General features: G+C 40.7%; 1 long non-coding RNA gene across 1 annotated transcript; it reads right to left on the reverse strand.

Moving 5' to 3' along the window:
* Nucleotides 1–220: 220 nt before the first annotated feature.
* Nucleotides 221–10,910, reverse strand: LOC118239660. The gene is made up of 4 exons (XR_004772395.1): nt 10,873–10,910; nt 9,326–9,427; nt 1,422–1,479; nt 221–883 (listed from the first exon to the last, which is right to left on the reverse strand). It is a non-coding gene; the product is annotated as an uncharacterized LOC118239660 (long non-coding RNA).
* Between the last annotated feature and the right edge of the window lie 1,192 nt (nt 10,911–12,102).

Genomic DNA, 12,102 nt, shown 5'->3' on the forward strand with positions numbered 1-12,102 from the left:
TTAGTGAATTCTCCATAGTTTAAATTCTCCAGCAATCTTCTGCTTTTACCCCACAAATTTATATCCAAATGAAGAACATATATTCTGTAGACTTTTAAGTCTACTTCAGTCTCATTTCACAAGTTATTTATTCTTCCTCTCTTTGGTCCATGTTACAGAGAGCCTAACTTCTGATTTCAGTTACTCTTCTATTGCTGTAAAGAGAATCCATGACTAAGACAACCTAAAGAACAAAGCCTTTAATTGGGAGCTTGATTACAATTTCAAAGGGTTAGCCATGATGATCATTGTAGAGAATATAGTAGCAGACAGTCATCCATGTCCGTGGAACAGAAGCTAAGAGCCAGTGTATGATCACCAACAAGAGACTGAGAGAGGGAGAGACAGGGCCTGGCTTTGACTTTGAAATTTCAAAAGCCATGACACACCTGTTTTGACAAGGCCACACCTCCTGATCCTTCCTAAACAGCCCACCAGCTTATAACCAAACATTCAGACATATGAGCCTATGGGGCCATTCTCATTGAAATCTTCACACTCACTAACACCATTTACTCAGGAAACACAGTTGTTGGAATTCTCAAGATTCCAGAGGAGCCTCAGAGGCAGCCCTCCCCTTTTCTACTCACAATGCAGGAGTCAGCCTGGTCATGAACGACTCTGACCAGAAAGGCCTCCCTCATATTGTCCACTCTCATAGAGTCCTCTATTGCACTTGCTTAAATCCTGAAGACATGGTGTCATTACTCCCCTGGGATTAGACTTAGATTCTCTGATAATTCTTCTGCAATGTGGGGAACAAGGCCAAGGTTTTGATCCATCTCAATTTGGGAAACACAATACTGGTTTAAAATGAAATCCTTTGGTACTCATATTTATCACTCTGTAAAGGAAGAAAGAAATGAAATCAAGGACCAGTATATGCTATCATACTGGTTAGGGAGCAAAACAGAATGCCAAACAGCATTGTCAAACTCAAAAAACAACTTGAATGGCCAAGCATAGAATAGAATCTCACTGGGCTGGAGAGATGGCTCAGAGGGTAAGAGTACTGACTGCTCTTCCAGAGGTCCTGATTCAATTCCCAACAACCATAATGGTGGCTCACAACCATCCATTATGAGATCTGGTGCCCTCTTCTGGTTTGCAGATAAACATGGAATGATGTATACATAATAAATAAATAAAATCTTAAAAAAATAGACTCTTACATAAGAGTGCTTGTCAAACCTAGAATGAATGCCAAATATGGAAAAACTCCCTGCAAGTTGTTAGTTAGGGGCTTCCAGAGTCTCCTCCAAATAAAATACAGCATTGCCATTGCCATAGATTGTCCTCATAGAATTTGAAGGTGAAACCATTTTCCTAAGCACACCACATACTTCAGACAGAGGAATTGGGGAAATTTAGCTAGAACTGACCTGAAGACTCTTCCTTGAAGACGAGTTCTCATAGTATATGAAGGTTCCATGTAAGATTCTAAGGAAGAAAAGCAATAAATAATTCTATGAAGTTGTATAAAGACCACCACAGCAAGGTTTTCACAGGGTGCAATAGCAGCACTTTTATCTTTGGGCAAACTAACATAAACCTTATTGAATTTGAGGCTTGCTCAATAGCAATGGGTTCAGACTGTACTGTTCAGACTGTACTGTACTGTACTGTACTGTAAACCTAGTTAAATACCAATTGCTGGAGAGGTCATAGACCCTAGAGGAGAACATACTTCATCCACTTTCTTAAATCAGCGTAGCTTCTAACTATATTCTAAATAATTATAATTATACACTGCTGGAGTCCAGCTACAGCAGGTCAGAGAAACTGGACAGGAGGCATAGAATCAGGGGCTAAACACACACAGAAATCTTAGAGGGGGCAAAACTTAACTTTCCTGTCATTAATTTTCTCTTAACTATTTTATACCACCTAAGACAAAAGGCTCTATGCAAGAAGGGAACCACCTCACATAAGCAAGTTCGTTATTTTCCAAAAACAAACTCACATCCTTACACAGTAAGAAATCACATTATGATTACAAGTTACATGCTTTATTAGAAGCCCACATGTAATTAAACATTTTCCATTGTATTATTTTTCCAACAAAAACATCTTCACCCCAAGGCAATGATTCTTTTCTTATTTATCAACTAAATGTTAAGCAAGCCCAGTATATTTCAGCAGGTTCCTTTATGTGACAGGCAGCTGTTTGTGGTTATAGTGCAGCAGATTTTTATGCTTATTTTAGTCTACAGAACCTTAAGCAAGTGGTCTAGCTAACCATCTATTTTTCTTAACACACAAAAGAGTCATTTAATTTCCTTTCACACCATTGTTTTCTCAAAGTGCACACTGAAACCTGAGATCATTTCTGTAAGCTACATGACCAGGGAGTTTAGACACAACCTTGGATGTAGGGACATAATTACTTCTTTAATCATCAGACTGTTTTTCACAGGCGGAATGCATGTGTCTATAATGCATGAAACTTGTTTGTTTTCATCAGCCAATCTCACATCTCTATGCTTCCTTACCTTATACAAATTATGTTTATTATGGTATGCAAATAAAGTGTGCAGTAAAAAGTGGGATTTTCCCATAAAACAATCACATTCTACTAGATATAGTGGGAATCTCTCACTCAATAATCATACCATGCCAAACCCCTAAGAACATGATAGCAGCAAGTAGGAGAAGGTCCATTAGAAGTAAGGGGTATTATGGAGACACTCCCCCTACCTGGCCCTATCCTGAGAACACTAATCCTACCTGTACTCACTGGTGAGCCATACTCCATAGACTTCATTGCCAAATGGAGCTGCTCACGGACACCACCAACACACACAGATAAGTGTAGTTCAAACCCCTCATGAAAGAACCTTCATTTTGAAGCAGAGAGTGGTTACTACAGTCATAGACAACTGCTCAAAAAGCAGAGGATGAATATTGCTGAGGTCTCTAGTCTCAGTTAACACATCTACCATTCAATTCCCAAACCTAAGGCTCAGGGCACACCACAGAACAGGAGCAGGAGGGATTGTAAGAACGGAGGACCAGGACACCAGCTGAGAGGATGACATGAGGAAGAAAACTTATTCTTTGCTGATGTAATGCAAAGGGGCACCAGCAATATGGAAATCAGTATGAAGGTTCCTCCAAATGCTGAACATAGATCTACCATAAGATCTAGCTATACCAGCCTTGAAGATTTAACCATAAGATTCTCCATATTTCCATAGGGATATTAGCTCTTCCAGGTTCATCAGTGCTCTGTTCATTATCACTAGGTATTGAAACAATCTAGATGTACATTTACACAGTGGGGTATTATTCAGCTGATAAGTAATGAAATTATGAAAATTTTAGGGAAATGGGTGGAACTGGAAACAGTCATCCTGAGCAAGGTAACTTAGACCAAGAAGAACCAACAATGCTTTCTCAAGTATGTGGCTGTGCTTTTTAATATGTTTCATTTGAAATATCCATAGAACTTCTAACATAGATATCCATAAGAGACTGTGAGGGAGGAGGTGATCTTCAAAGGAAGGGAAAAAAGAAAATCAAACTTCCATAAACGGGGAAATGGAGCAGGAAGGATTAAAGGGGTGGTAATAAGATGGCAGAATAGAGGGGGGGATGCTAGGGAGGGATAACTAACACTAAAGACATTTTGAACAAAACGGTATAGAAACCAGTTATAGAAAATTCCTGAAACACACAGTCCAACCACAGTTGGGTCTAGCAATTATCTGTAATCATAAACACACAATTATAAGGCAGTTTTACATGGCAATTTAGAAAAATAACCTTATAGTCGTTTTCCCTGTAAGTCCTATGACCTCCTGAACCATGGGATTCTTGGCCATGTTCCAGCACTAGGTGTGAATTCCTTCCCACGTAGTAGGATTCAAATACAATCAGCATTATTATTATGTAGCAGTCAGGACACTTTTGCACCACTGAGCACGTATTACCTAGAAGTTCAGAACTGTAGCATACATGGTCCAGCTCTGGTTAATATTATTTCTATCCTTTCCTGGCAGCCTGCACAGGACCTTCCAGTGCTATAAATGGTAACCAGCAGGGAGGACCTTTCTCCACTCAGCTCCAGGTTGATTTCTCTATGTCATTCAACAGTAGAAAGTGGTGGTTTTAGACATAGGATCTCACTATTTAGTTAAAGTGGGCACCAAGAACCATGACAATGGCCTGTGTTGCTTTGTATACCTCTGGGGCCTCCCTGAACAATAACTCCCATGCCTGATACTAAGATTTTGAATAAATTCATTCAATTTCTCCAAAGCTAGATTTATGCATGTTAAAATTATAATGTGAATATTAATGATAAATTATTATATTAAGGCATTCTTTTTAGAACATGTAGGTGATAAATTATCCAGGTTGGAAGAATATTTAATGTGGATTAATGGAGCACATGCTCCGGAGTCCTTTACCCAAACAGACTCGGAGTCTAAGGAGAGCACAGTGCTGTGATTGCATGGTCTTTAGTTTAAATTGTATTCAAGTAATAAAACATTTTAAAGACAGTTCTTCCTCATATTCCCCTCAAGTATAATTTTCATTTGCCAGTTGATGATAAAGAGACTATAAACACATTTTGGATCTGATTAGAGCGAATGTATGTTGAGTTGGACATACTCATGTGAGACACTGCCTCCCATTGTACACATAGATGTAGTCATCAAGATTTCACAATCTTTAGCTAATGGTGTTTTACATCATGACTATTTGCCTCTTGGTTACTTAGCTCAAGTAACGAAGGCATTTTCCAGTGTTGTAATCTATCTGTATCTCCCTCCCTGACTGCTTCCAGTGTTCTTTCCTGCTCTCACTGTTCACTTCTTCCACACTGTGCCCTCTGATCTGTCTAAAGAGGATTCTGTCCTCTGTGTTCTTCCTTTGACACAAAATTGTCTCACTGAATTCTGTGTATTAAGGTTCTCAGTGACTTTGCTTTTATTGATACAACACACACAGAGTCACATACACATACATATACATAGGGGAGAGAGAGAAAGAGAGATAGAGTGCACCTTATTTGTACAAGGTTAACACTCAAAATACCTTGCTAGAGAGAGAATTGTGGTAGTGGACTTGGAATACAATGCTCTGTCCTCTGATATTCATGCATGACATAGCCTTCTCCTGAGGGCAGAACCTAGAATATGGTCTGTGATTTCTGAATCGTGTTGTATTTTATAAGAAAGGTAATGCAACTTCACAGGTAACCTGTCTCTCATCAGTTTGATATTTGTTGAATTTTACTCTGCCTGCATTCATCAAAGTGAAGATTGTCTATAGCAGGCTTGCTGGTTTTTTAAAAATGTATCTTTACAATGTTTATTTGAGTTTATACTCTCTAATTTACTTTCCATGAGCTAACACAGCTGCAGCGTTCCTAGCAACATCAATTGTTTCTTTTTCTCAGGCATTTTGATGGTGCTGTGTAGAACTCTGGTGACTATGCAGTGTTCTGATTACTATGCTCCTAATATTGTTTTGAAACGCGTAAAGATGCTGTAATTTTTTTAATGTAAAATCTATCCCACTTCAGTTCATAACTTCATTTCCTCCTTTTCTAAAAACTCACAAATCTCTACTTAGAAAGCCTTAAGCTTCCTCTGCACATGATCAGAAATTCTTGGAATTCACACTCAGAAGTCAGCAAAGACAGGGGGAGGCCACTGCAGCTATCAACTTGTTATTTCTCACTCAGGCCTCTAGAGGACACTCCTTTCTAAAAGGTAAATGGTGTTTCCATAGATTATGACAAACTCACAGAAACCTTCCTTCTCCCCCTACCCTGCCACGAATTCTCCACTTAGAGCTCCTCATGTCCCTTTGACATTTCACTACCTGTGTTCCACTATTCTACCTCTTTCTCCTCAGCCCTTTCTTCTTGCCCCAATGCCCCCTTCCAATTTCTCCTGCAGAGAGTAGTGGGAAATAGTGGCTTCTAGGAGGAGTTGTAAGGGGAACAATGTGTTGGTGCTGGATATGATCTGAATACATAATATTCATATATGAAATTAGTAAATAGCTATTTTTTGTAAACCTCCTCCACTGCTGCAGTAGGTGTTCTGACAGAACATACTTTATGCAGATGACAGATGCCCACAAGGAATGGACAATGTCTCTTCCACATTCTCTCTCTGTATCTGCTGACCACATTCAGGCCCCAGTAAAAGGGTCTTGAGTCAGAACAAGCTCCTGCATCCTGGGTTAAATCTTTAGCTGTTGCTTCTCTGAGTGAGCCAGGCTCCAAAGGGACTGAGGCTTTTTCTATTTGGGAGGGGGCTGGTGCTCTCCCGCTTCCAGGATCCTTAACTGCATACAAACTCAGGTTCATCTCAAAATGCACCCTCTACCCCGGACTGTGATGTACCCAGACTCCCAGCCACATCTGGTTGGGAGGAGCTTCAGGCTCAGAAGTCTGGGAGGGAATTCTGCAGTGTCTGACAAGGTTTCTGGGTGGAGCTGCCTGGTGCAGGAGGAGGGACATTCAACAGCCATCCTGACACCACAGCCCAGGGCTTGGTTACTTGCTTCTGTCTCCAGCATCTAGACAAGCACCATGAAGAGGCTGCTGTGCTCTCTGCTGGGGCTGCTGTGCTCCCAGGTTTGCTGTGAGTCTGGCTGTCCACACTCAGGGACAGAGAGGATTGTGCTCAGGGCATGGAGGGTGGGAAGCAGCTCAGGAGTCCTGCAGAGCTCCCTCCTTCTCAGAGGACATGGGTGTGGTCAGGGTTCTGAGGATGCTCAGTGACCTCCATCTGTGTCTCTTCTCTGTTTCTGATCAGGGGTGAAAGGGCAACAAGTGAAGCAGAGTCCTGTGTCCTTGGTTCTGCAGGAGGGAGAGAGGGCAGAGCTGCAGTGCAACTTTTCCACCACTACAAAACAAGTGCAGTGGTTTCACCAAAATCCCAGGGGACACCTCATCAGCCTGTTTTACAATCCTTCTGGAACAAAGCAGAGGGGAAGACTGACATCCACCACAGTCACTCAGGAACGTCGCAGCTCTTTGTTCATTTCCTCCTCTCAGACAACAGACTCAGGCACTTATTTCTGTGCTATAGATGCACAGTGCTCCCCACACACCTGCAGCCAGTACACAAACCTTCAGCTGGGTGGATGTGGCCCAACCAGTCACAAGGCATCATGAAGGTAAAACAGGACATCTGCTTGGTTTAGTATCACTTTCCTGTATTGGTAGAGTTTTAACCTCAGTCAGGCTTTTGGCCTCAAAGGTTCAGGACTTTGGTTTTATCTTCATTTCTCAATATATACTCTGTCCTGAAGTATCAATGTCCATCTTAGAACTAACGGAATAGAGGAATGAAGACAGAACCACTGAGATCATTTGAGCTGCAGTGTGCAGATCTCACAAAGGATAAAGAGAAAGGGGAATGAAAAGCAAAGGCAGGCTCCCAGGTCTCTCTGCTGTGGACCTGATCAGGGTTAGTGAGGAGAAAACAAACTGCAGCAACAGCAAGAACATCAAGTCATGGAAGACACAGAATGTACAGATAGCTGGATTTCCTGGTTTCATTTCAGTTGCTGTGATAAATCTCTCTGAGAAAAAAAGCTACATAGAAGGTGCAAGTATTCATTTAGCTTTCCTTCCTGGTTATAGTCCATCATTGGTAATCAAGGCGGGTACTCAGAGAGGAGATTACAACAGAAAACATGGAGGAACTCTGTAGTTAGGTTACTCAGAGACTCATACCTAAGAAGCTTATATGACCCAGGACACTTTCTCACAGAATGGTGCCATCCACAGTGAGCTGGTCTCCATTCAAAATGTAAAATACAGTGTGTAGAATTTCAGTGCTATTTTATTGAATGCATAGATGACACTGGGTGGTACTAAAGTTATTGAATCTTCTAATTCATCATTCTGAGTTACCTTTTTAATATATTTAATTTTACTCTTCATTGCTTTGAAGTTTTCTAGACAGAGATCTGAATGTCCTTAAGGAAATAAAGAGAAGATTGACTATGAGAAAGTGCTCAAACACATATCTTGTTCAACTACATTTAAAGAAAATGTCTAAAATTCTCACAACTCAATACAAGAGAATTGCACATCCTAAAATGTGCAAAGGAATGTGTATGTGATAAGGAGAATAATTAGAATGTAGCTGGGGATTGTGCTGGTTTCGTAAGGTTGTGGTTGTAGGTTCTCCCCCAAGATCCATGACTTTAGTAGCAGATGGAGGCCGTTGCAGAAAACACAACCAGTCAAGATGCAGAGTGGTGGAGTCTCATCCCTATGGATATGTCTTCAATAAAACTCCTGTACCTAAGACTCAGGAGACACTGAAGAAGTTGGAAGGAAAGACAGCAATAGCTAGAGGGTCAGGGAGTTTGTTGTGAAATTGTGTCTCCTAAGAATGTCAGAAGCTACACTCAAGGAGACTCACCAACATGGCTGGCTGAACATGAGCTGAACAAGGACAACAATAGACTTATTACGGTTTATGTGAAAAAGTGCACAAGGCCTTGACCCTGGCCAATGTGCCACTAAGGAATTTTGTTAGTGTGAGACACATTTTTTTTTCCCAGAGAAGAGCATGCCAGTTAGTTACCCAATACAGACTGGTGAGCCTTGAAATCATACATGCAAACAACATTGTACAGATAAGCACATTATATTTACATATTTAGGAACAAATATGTTTATACCTGCGTATGTAACAATTAATGAGAGAAGAGGCCATGAAGTTGAATGAGAGCAAGGAGGAGAATATAGGAAATAATAGAGGGAGGGATTGGTATGATTATACTATAATCTCAAAAAATAAAAGAAATGACAAAAGTAATGCTGTAATCCATGTAAACTGGGCCCACCTCTTGGGTACCTGGCACAGTGTGTCACCCTCTGAGGATGGCAGGCAGTACCCTGGCTCTATTCGCAGGTGTGGAGGTCCCTTTAAGAGGTAAGCGCCTCCTACTTTCTCTCTCTTGTTCTGCCCTTTCCCTGAGGAGGCAGCTTTCTGTCTCTGTTGTCTTCTTCTGTCTCTATCTGTCTCCCCCTTGTCTCTCCCTACTCTCTCTTCCCTTCCCTTACTCCATTTCCTTTCCCCAAATCTTTCCACATAAGTTATGTCTGCAAGTTTCTGTCCCTTACCCACCATGGGATATTCCAAGGTTCCAACTGGAACCATATACATAATAGTGAGTGGAAGAAAAATAATGTTTATGACTAATTAATCACCATGTTTACAGTCTGTATCAGGAATTAATAAAATATGACTCATATGAAATCTAAACAATTGCCTGTTTTATTGTAAATAACAAGCCTTACCATCTCCTTTTGTCTTGTGACTGGCTTCTCTCATTCTCCAGAATGCAGTAGTTTTAGGCACAATAGAAAGATAGGGAATCATGAGGATGTGTGGAGAAAAGACTGGAAGGGGGAAGAGAGAAAAATGTGCTATAGCTGACCTCAACAAAGACAGAAACACTTTACATATCAAAAATATTGGCACCAGAGAGATTCAATGCTTTTTTGGAACCAAATCCCTATTGTGGGATACCTTGCTCAACATTGATGGATGGGGGAGGAGCTTGGTTCTGCCTCTACTTGACATGCCAGACTTTGCTTACTCCCCATGGGAGGACTTACCCTTTCTGAGGAGTGGATGGGTGTTGGGGTAGAAAGGATGTGGGGGAGGGAACTGGAGGAAAAAATAGAGGGAAAACTATGGATAATGTTTAAAATAAATAAAAAAGTTAAAAGAAAAAAGAGAAAACAAACAAATAAGCACACAACAACAAGATTAGCAAGCCAGGGGAAGCAAGCCAGTGAGCAGCTTTTATATATGTTTCCTGCCACTATTCCAGCTTGATTTCCTGACTTGGCTTGCTTCAGTGACAGCCCATGATCAGAAATGTAAATCAAATAAATAAATAATTTCCTCCCCCAGTTGCTTCTGGTCAATATATTTATTTATCTTAGCATTAGAAATCAAACTAACAAAAACACCAGAAGCAGTAACCCATTCATGGTATGGGCATTTTTATTTGTTAGACTGTGTTGTCCAGCACATGTATCCTTATCCCAGGGTAACTACATTTTAAGTCTTTTTATGCATGTGTGTGTATAAGCTTCTACAATGAAAAAAACTTAAATCAATTATTTCTTTCACTTTTTTTTTGAGACAGGGTTTTCTATGTATAGCTTTGGAGCCTATCCTGGCACTTGCTCTGGAGACCAGGCTGGCCTCGAACTCACAGAGATCTGCCTGCCTCTGCCTCCTGAGTGCTGGGATTAAAGGTGTGCACCATCTATGCCCGGACAATTATTTCTTTAATCACATAATTGCCATAATCATCAGCACACAATAATTGTACAAAGTAGTGGGCTGGTTGTGCTATTTTAGTATATGAACCTGAAGTGATTTCCCAATATTCATCTTGCCTCCCCCCTCTGTTGTCCTATCCCTTCCCCTGTCCCCTCTGTTGTAATTTAAGAAAAGCAGCGCATGAGAGAAAGACGCCATGAGACAGGGTCCAAGCAGAGATTTTTAATAGGGAAAGGGATCATAAAAAAGGGAAAGGGAGGGGGGAGACCAGCCTCTGGAGATGGGAACAGCAGGAGAAAGGAAAGTGGGGGAGAGAAACAAGAGAGAGTGGGAACAGAGAGGGGGTGTAACAGTAAGTCTTTCCTCCATCTGCCCCAGCTCCGCCACCATGTGGACACCCAGAATGACATACAGAGTCTTATATTAGTTTACAATGCTGCTGAACAATTGACTAGGATTTCTTATATGCTAGCTCAGTCTTAATTATGATATATATATATATATATATATATATATATATATATATATATTATAAGACTTATCTTACTGAGGATGCCTTCTGCTGGCATCCTCTTCCCAGGATCACATGGCAGCTCCATAGAGAAGAGAGCAGGAGGAAGAGGAAGAGCAAGAGCACGATTTCCTGCTTATAATCTGAGTCTGCCTGCTATGTCACTTCCTGCCTGGATCTCTACTACATTTCCCAGAATCCTCCTTGTCTCCTAGTCCAACATATCTTGCTTTCCTATTGGCCAACAGTACTTTATTTATCAATCAATAAGACAAACATATATACAGAAGGATCATCTCCTCATTTTTGTCTAAATAAAATGAAGGGTTTTCATTACCATTTATAACCAACCCCATTTAAATGAAAACAAGCAGGGGGAAAGAGACAGAGAGAGGGATTTGAGGGGAGCAGGGCCATTTTCAAAGGGAACATAGTGAATATGCACAAATGGTGCTCTTAGTGGCTGCAGCTGAGGGTGTATCCTCTCAGAAGCCCAAGGACAGGCCAGTACAGATCCCTGAATCCTATCACCCTTTCCCCTCCCCTTACTCATTTGCATAACTTCTAATATCAGATCTTAACTTTCTTTTTTCTTTCTTTTCTTTGTTAGTTTTCACATATTCAAACACATACTTGTTGTGTGTCTCTATGTGTTTGCTTTACTTTGCTTAACAACATGTCCTTCAATACTGCCTGTTTTCCTACAGATGGTGCCAGTTCACTTTTCCTTGCGGCTGATTATTACTCTGTTGTTTCAGGTATGATATTTTCTTCATTCATCAGTTGACAGGTGCTACCCAGGCTTGGTCTGCATCTTGGCAATAGTGAATGGTGCTGTCATAAACACCCATATGCAGGTGTCTCTCTTATACGATGACCTCAATTCCCCTGGATAAAAACCTATACCTGGTATTAGCTGGATCATTGGTCTTTTCTTTTCTTTTCTTTTCTTTTCCTTTTCTTTCCTTTCCTTCCCTTCCCTTTTCTTTTCTTTCCTTTCCTTCTCTTCTCTTCTCTTCTCTTCTCTTCTCTTCTCTTCTCTTCTCTTCTCTTCTCTTCTCTTCTCTTCTTTCTCCCCGCTTCTCTGTATATTTCAGAAAATCCACACTGCTATTCTTGGTGGCTATATCAACACACATTTCTACCAAAAATGTATAATAGTAAAATTGCATTGAGTGGATTTCTGATTCTCCGTGACTGCATTTTCAGTGATACTAAATTTGAACAGAATGAGGAAGTGCTTCCTATGTCAGAAATAGCTTTAGA

Source organism: Cricetulus griseus, assembly GCF_003668045.3.
Source record: "Cricetulus griseus strain 17A/GY chromosome 1 unlocalized genomic scaffold, alternate assembly CriGri-PICRH-1.0 chr1_1, whole genome shotgun sequence".
In the NCBI taxonomy this organism is placed as follows: Eukaryota; Metazoa; Chordata; class Mammalia; order Rodentia; family Cricetidae; genus Cricetulus; species Cricetulus griseus.